This window comes from Ascidiella aspersa, chromosome 4 (genome assembly GCF_963924565.1).
Source record: "Ascidiella aspersa chromosome 4, kaAscAspe10.2, whole genome shotgun sequence".
Classification (NCBI taxonomy): domain Eukaryota; kingdom Metazoa; phylum Chordata; class Ascidiacea; order Phlebobranchia; family Ascidiidae; genus Ascidiella; species Ascidiella aspersa.
The window spans coordinates 18,799,676-18,807,636 of record NC_139450.1 but is presented as its reverse complement, the minus strand read 5'-3'; positions in this window follow the sequence as shown (position 1 = coordinate 18,807,636).

Genomic DNA, 7,961 nt, shown 5'->3' with positions numbered 1-7,961 from the left:
TGGATATGTAGGCTAAGGGCGACAGGAACCAGAGATGGTTGTTATGGTCTCGTCGAGAGACAGGGCGGTATCTTTCTAAGAGTGGAAGTACTAATGACATAAGGAGAAACGAGAAGAATGCTATAAATCAAGGGTCTCAAACACGCGGCCCGCGAGAACATTTTGTGCGACCCGTGTAGAAATTTTGGATTTCCAAGTATTTAACAATATTTAAGTGCCACATATCTTTTTTTATCAGATTTGAAAGTTAAAATTCACTCTAAAATTGCTTCAAAAAACTGAAACTATACTCACCAAACTTCACTGTCATATCACTTTCAAACGCTACCATTTATGCGGTAAAAGATCTACTATTACGTCACATTGCTTATTCAACTCTGTACAGTTGTCACAATAACGCTGGAAAGTGCGTCAGTCAGGTGTTAGTGTAATTGGTCATCTCATAATGTATAAATTAATTGTCGAGTTTTGTAGGCTTTGATTGTTCTACCCTAGTATTGAAATAAATTTCTATAGCTTAAAAAGCTAAATTATATGGGCCGAAAATTAATTTTAGGGACATATCTTGTTTTTGCCGTTGTTATATGGGCCGAAAATTTATTTTCGGGACATATCTTGTTTTTGCCGTTATTATATGGGCCGAAAATTTATTTTCGGGACATATCTTGTTTTTGCCGTTATTATATAGGCCGAAAATTTATTTTCGGGACATATCTTGTTTTTGCCGTTATTATATGGGCCGAAAATTTATTTTCGGGACATATCTTGTTTTTGCCGTTATTATATGGGCCGAAAATTTATTTTCGGGACATATCTTGTTTTTGCCGTTATTATATGGGCCGAAAATTTATTTTCGGGACATATCTTGTTTTTGCCGTTATTATATGGGCCGAAAATTTATTTTCGGGACATATCTTGTTTTTGCCGTTATTATATGGGCCGAAAATTTATTTTCGGGACATATCTTGGTTTTGTCCGAAAATGTTTCAGACCGATATTTGTCCGGAGCTTTATAGAAAAAGTATACATCGTAGAACCTTCAAATTTTCAGACATAGCGTAGAGTGGTATGAAGGTGCAATGTCGAGGTTTATGAGGCTGCACCCCTAGGTGCTTTGACTGGGGGGCAAAAACCTGAAATATTGCGTTTTAGCTCTTTGTAGCTAACGACTGCCATCTAGCAGCAGAAAAACTTTCATACAGAATTCGTTCATATTCGCTTGCTTTGTCCAGCTTGTGAAGTGACGAAGCGACTCACCGCCTGCTGCGCTTAATTGTCCCGCGCGTGAGACTTTCATTGTGCGAAGTGGCACGTCCAAAACTGGGCTCGACGTGCGACTTGCATTTCAGAAAGAGGCTTCTCTTTAGTAAAATTACTTAATGGTCTTAAGAAACAACTTATTTTACCGCCGCAAATTTAAATGCGAAATCTGGTGGCAACTCCAATCCAACATATCAACACCAGGCCTACACAACTTAAAATTGTGTGTTGATATGTTGGATTGGAGTAACATACTATACAGGTGCAAATAGCAAATATTCTCCAAATACGATTTTATCAAATATTCTTCAAATCGTATTTCATCGTATTGTCGCGGTAATACACAAAGAGGCAAGGCTGTGAATAAAGTTTCACCCACCGTACAATTAACGGAGGGAAGCATTTCGAGTAGGGATGTTCAAGGCAGAATAACGGCGACACATTTATAATGCTTGCTTTAAATGCGGCGTCAGCGTTTTTTCGGGCGACCAATTACTTCGCATTAAGCTTCGCCTAATAATCAAGTGTCAATAGGGTGTATTTACCGCCGCAAATTTAAATGCGAAATCTTGAGGCAGTCTACGCCTCTCTGTTAGCACCTGTTGTGCATCTTGCTCCAACCAGCATACCAATATCAGGCCTAAACAACTAGCAAAACTTTCGATTTAATAGTTTGCGTATCAGGCACATAATAGTGTGTTTCATATTGTTTGAAACTACAGATTTAAAGTCTATTTTAACAGTGCTTGCTCGGACCAAGCCATGGTAAAAATTTACCGAGTAAAAGTTTGCAAAAGTATTGCAAACCATTTTAAGTCTTTAGGAGAATGATAACATTTGCTTTTCAAACACGTAAGCTGGCCAAAATGCAATAAAATGGCCATAGACATTATCTACGTAAATTCTATTTATCAAATATATGTTTCGATCATTCCCCAAATACTACGCCATATTTGAACCCCTTTCGCATCAAAGTGGGGAAGTTTTCGGCCCATATCTGTTTTTGCTTGCAGAAACAAGTTAAGGAAAATGAAAAACAAAATATGAAATATATAACATAAAATACACAATACAAAATACAAAATATTAAAAAATAAAAAGTATGAAATAAAAAATAAAAACTAAAAATTAAAAAATGAATATGAAAAAATAAATTGAAAAAAAAAAATAAATAAATAAAATCAATTTGAAAAAAAAATTAAAACAAAATAAAAATAAACACTAAGCCCTGAAAATATACCCCCTGACAAAATATACAACAACCGCACCCCCGTCTAGTTCTTTTTTGGTTTCCTATGGTTTCCTATGGTATGTTTCAGACCGGTTTTTGTCCGAAGCTTTATAGAAAAAGTATACATCGTAGAACCTTCAAATTTTCAGACATGGCGTAGAGTGGTATGTAGGTGCTTTGTAAAAGTTTATGAGGCTGCACCCCCAGGGGCCTTTGCTTGGGGGGTAAAAACCTGAAATATTGCGTTTTAGCACTTTGTAGCTAACAACTGCCATCTAGCAGCAGAAAAACTTTCATACAGAATTCGTTCATATTCGCTTGCTTTGTCCAGCTTGTGAAGTGACGAAGGGACTTACCGCCTGCTGGGCTTTATTGTCCCGCGCGTGAGACTTTCATTGTGCGAAGTGTCACGTCTTAAACTGGGCTCGTGCGACTTGCATTTTAAAACGAGGCTTCTCTTTAGTAAAATTACTTAATGCTGTTAAGAAACAACTTATTTTACCGCCGCAAATTTAAATGCGAAATCTGGTGGCAACTCTAATCCAACATATCAACACCAGGCCTACACAACTTAAAATTGTGTGTTGATATGTTGGATTGGAGTAACATACTATACAGGTGCAAATAGCAAATATTCTCCAAATACGATTTTTCCAATATTCTCCAAATCGTATTTTATCGTATTGTCGCGGTAATACACAAAGAGGAAAGGTCGTGAATAAAGTTTCACCCACCGTACAATTAACGGAGGGAAGCATTGCGAGTAGAGATGTTCAAAGCAGAATATCGGCGACTCATTTATAATGCTTGCTTTCAATGCGGCGTTAGTTTTTTTTCGGGCGACCAATTACTCCGCGATAATCTTCGCCTAGTAATTAAGTGTCAATAGGGTGTATGTACCGCCGCAAGTTTAAATGCGAAATCTTAAGGCAGTCTACGCCTCTCTGTTAGCACCTGTTGTGCATATTGCTCCAAACAGCATACTACCAACATCAGGCCTAAACATCTAGCAAAACTTTCGATTTAATAGTTTGCGTATTGAAAACATAATAGTGTTTTTCATATTGTTTAAAACTACAGATTTAAAGCCTGTTTTAACAGTGATTGCTCGACCCAAGCCATGGTAAAAAATTACCCAGTAAAAGTTTGCAAAAGTATAACCATAGGCGTTAAACCATTTTTAGTCTTTAAGAGAATAATAATATTTGCTTTTCAAACACGTAAGCTGGTCAAAATTTAATAAAATGACCATACGCATTATCTACGTAAATTCTATTTATCAAATATATGTTTCGATCATTCCCCAAATTCTACGCCATATTTGAACCCCTTTCGCATCAAAGGCATATTTTAAGTTGGAAGTTGTCGGCCCATATCTGTTTTTGCTTGCAGAAACAAGTTAAGGAAACTAAAAAACAAAATATATAATATAAAGTACCCAATACAAAATATTAAAAACAAAAAAAATAAAAAAAATAAAATAAAAAAAATAAAATAAAGGAAAAATTGAAAATAAACACTAAGCCCTGAAAATATACCCCCTGACAAAATATACAACAACCGCACCCCCGTCTAGTTCTTTTTTGGTTTCCTATGGTTTCCTATGGTATGTTTCAGACCGAGTTTTGTCCGAAGCTTTATAGAAAAAGTAGACATCGTATAGAACCTTCAAATTTTCAGACATGGCGTAGAGTGGTATGTAGGTGCTTTGTAAAAGTTTATGAGGCTGCACTCCCAGGGGCCTTTGCTTGGGGGGTAAAAACCTGAAATATTGCGTTTTAGCACTTTGTAGCTAACGACAGCCATCTAGCAGCAGAAAAACTTTCATACAGAATTCGTTCATATTCGCTTGCTTTGTCCAGCTCGCGTCGCGACGAGGCGGCTGCTGGCATCCCTGCTGCGCCCTATTGTCCCGCGCGTGCAACATTTGTGTTGGAAGTGGCTTGCCTAGTAAAACTATGCACATGCGACTTGCCTTTCATAAAGAGGCCTCTCTAAGTAAAAAAACCTATTGCTCTTACAACACAAAATATTTTACCACCGCAAATTTAAATGCGAATCCTACAGGCAGTGTACACATCTCTGTTAGCACATGTTGTAATTGTTGCACCATTCAAACATATCAACACCAGGTCTAAGCAAATATAATTATACAAGGGCCGCAACAACAAAAAGCTTAAGTTTAACGCATTCTTAACGACGACGTTACAAAGCTACGTCATAACATGGCGTCATAAATAAATAAATCTTGCGTTTATTGGATTTAAATTGGCAAAACTTTCAATATAAAACGTGGCTTATTAGGCACATAAACGTGTTTGCATATTGCTCAAAACTACAGATTTAAACTCTGTTTCAACAGTGATTGCTCAGACCAAGGCATGGTAAAAATTTACACAGTAAAAGTTGGAAAAAGTATAGCAAACCATAGACGTTAAATCATTTAGAGAGAATGAAAATATTGACTTTTTAAACATGCTAGCTGACCAAAATGTAATAACATGGCCGTAAGCATTATCTACGTAAATTTTTATTGATCAAATGTATGTTTCGATCATTTGCCAAAATCTACGCCATATTTGAACCCCCTTCGCTTCAAAGCCATAAGTTATTATATTATATACACAACTTATAATTGTGTGTAGATATGTTGGATTGGAGTAACATACAGAACAGGTGCAAATAGCAAATATTCTCCAAATACGATGTTTCCAATATTCTCCAAATCGTATTTCATCGTATTGTCGCGGTAATACACAAAGAGGTAAGGCCGTGAATAAAGTTTCACCCACCGTACAATTAACGGAGGGAAGCATTTCGAGTAGGGATGTTCAAGGCAGAATATCGGCGACACATTTATAATGCTTGCTTTAAATGCGGCGTCAGCATTTTTTGGGGCGACCAATTACTTCGCGATAAGCTTCGCCTAATAATTAAGTGTCAATAGGGTGTATTTACCGCCGCAAGTTTAAATGCGAAATCTTAAGGCAGTCTACGCCTCTCTGTTAGCACCTGTTGTGCATCTTGCTCCAACCAGCATACCAACATCAGGCCTAAACTTATCTAGCAAAACTTTCGATTTAATAGTTTGCGTATTAGGCACGTAATAGTGTTTTTCATATTGTTTTAAACGACAGATTTAAAGCCTGTTTTAACAGTGATTGCTCGGACCAAGCTATGGTAAAAAATTACCTAGTGAAAGTTTGCAAAAGTATAGCAAACCATAGGCGTTAAACCATTTTTAGTCTTTAAGAGAATGATAATATTTGATTTTCAAACACGTAAGCTGGTCAAAATTTAATAAAATAGCCATATGCATTATCTAAGTAAATTCTATTTATCAAATATATGTTTCGATCATTCCCCAAATTCTACGCCATATTTGAACCACTTTCGCATCAAAGGCATATTTTAAGTGGGGAAGTTTTCGGCCCATATCTGTTTTTGCTTGCAGAAACAAGTTAAGGAAAATGAAAAACAAAATATATAATATAAAGTACACAATACAAAATATTAAAAAAAAAATTAAAAAAAAAAAAATTAAAATAAAGTAAAAATTGAAAATAAACACTAAGCCCTGAAAATATATCCCCTGACAAAATATACAACAACCGCACCCCCGTCTAGTTCTTTTTTGGTTTCCTATGGTTTCCTATGGTTTCCTATGGTATGTTTCAGACCGATTTTTGTCCGAAGCTTTATAGAAAAAGTAGACATCGTAGAACCTTCAAGTTTTTAGACATGGCGTAGAGTAGTATGTAGGTGCTTTGTAAAAGTTTATGAGGCTGCACCCCCAGGGGCCTTTGCTTGGGTTGTAAAAACCTGAAATATTGCGTTTTAGCACTTTGTAGCTAACAACTGCCATCTAGCAGCAGAAAAACTTTCATACAGAATTCGTTCATATTCGCTTGCTTTGTCCAGCTTGTGAAGTGACGAAGCGACTTACCGCCTAGTGGGCTTTATTGTCCCGCGCGTGAGACTTTCATTGTGCGAAGTGGCACGTCCTAAACTGGGCTCGTGCGACTTGCATTTTAAAACGAGGCTTCTCTTTAGTAAAATTACTTAATGCTGTTAAGAAACAACTTATTTTACCACCGGAAATTTAAATGCGAAATCTGGTGGCAACTCTAATCCAACATATCAACACCAGGCCTACACAACTTAAAATTGTATGTTGATATGTTGGATTGGAGTAACATACTATACAGGTGCAAATAGCAAATATTCTCCAAATACGATTTTTCCAATATTCTCCAAATCGTATTTCATCGTATTGTCGCGGTAATACACAAAGAGGTAAGGCCGTGAATAAAGTTTCACCCACCGTACAATTAACGGAGGGAAGCATTGCGAGTAGAGATGTTCAAAGCAGAATATCGGCAAATCATTTATAATGCTTGCTTTCAATGCGGCGTTAGTTTTTTTTTCGGGCGACCAATTACTTCGCGATAATCTTCGCCTAATAATTAAGTGTCAATAGGGTGTATTTACCGCCGCAATTTTAAATGCGAAATCTTAAGGCAGTCTACGCCTCTCTGTTAGCACCTGTCGTGCATCTTGCTCCAACCAGCATACTACCAACATCAGGCCTAAACATCTAGCAAAACTTTCGATTTAATAGTTTGCGTATTGAGAACATAATAGTGTTTTTCATATTGTTTAAAACTACAGATTTAAAGCCTGTTTTAACAGTGATTGCTCGGCCCAAGCCATGGTAAAATATTACCGAGTAAAAGTTTGCAAAAGTATAGCAAACCATAGGCGTTAAACCATTTTTAGTCTTTAAGAGAATAATAATATTTGCTTTTCAAACACGAAAGCTGGTCAAAATTTAATAAAATGACCATACGCATTATCTACGTAAATTCTATTTATCAAATATATGTTTCGATCATTCCCCAAATTCTGTGCAATATTTGAACCCCTTTCGCATCAAAGGCATAAGTTAAGTGGGGAAGTTTTCGGCCCATATCTATTTTTGCTTGCAGAAACAAGTTAAGGAAAATAAAAACAAAATATATAATATAAAGTACACAATACAAAATATTAAAAAAAAATAAAAAAAAATAAAAAAAATAAAATAAAGTAAAAATTTAAAATAAACACTAAGCCCTGAAAATATACCCCCTGACAAAATATACAACAACCGCACCCCCGTCTAGTTCTTTTTTGGTTTCCTATGGTTTCCTATGGTTTCCTATGGTATGTTTCAGACCGATTTTTGTCCGAAGCTTTATAGAAAAAGTAGACATCGTAGAACCTCCAAATTTTCAGACATGGCGTAGAGTGGTATGTAGGTGTTTTGTAAAAGTTTATGAGGCTGCACCCCCAGGGGCCTTTGCTTGGGGGGTAAAAACCTGAAATATTGCGTTTTAGCACTTTGTAGCTAACGACTGCCATCTAGCAGCAGAAAAACTTTCATACAGAATTCGTTCATATTCGCTTGCTTTGTCCAGCTTGTGAAGTGACG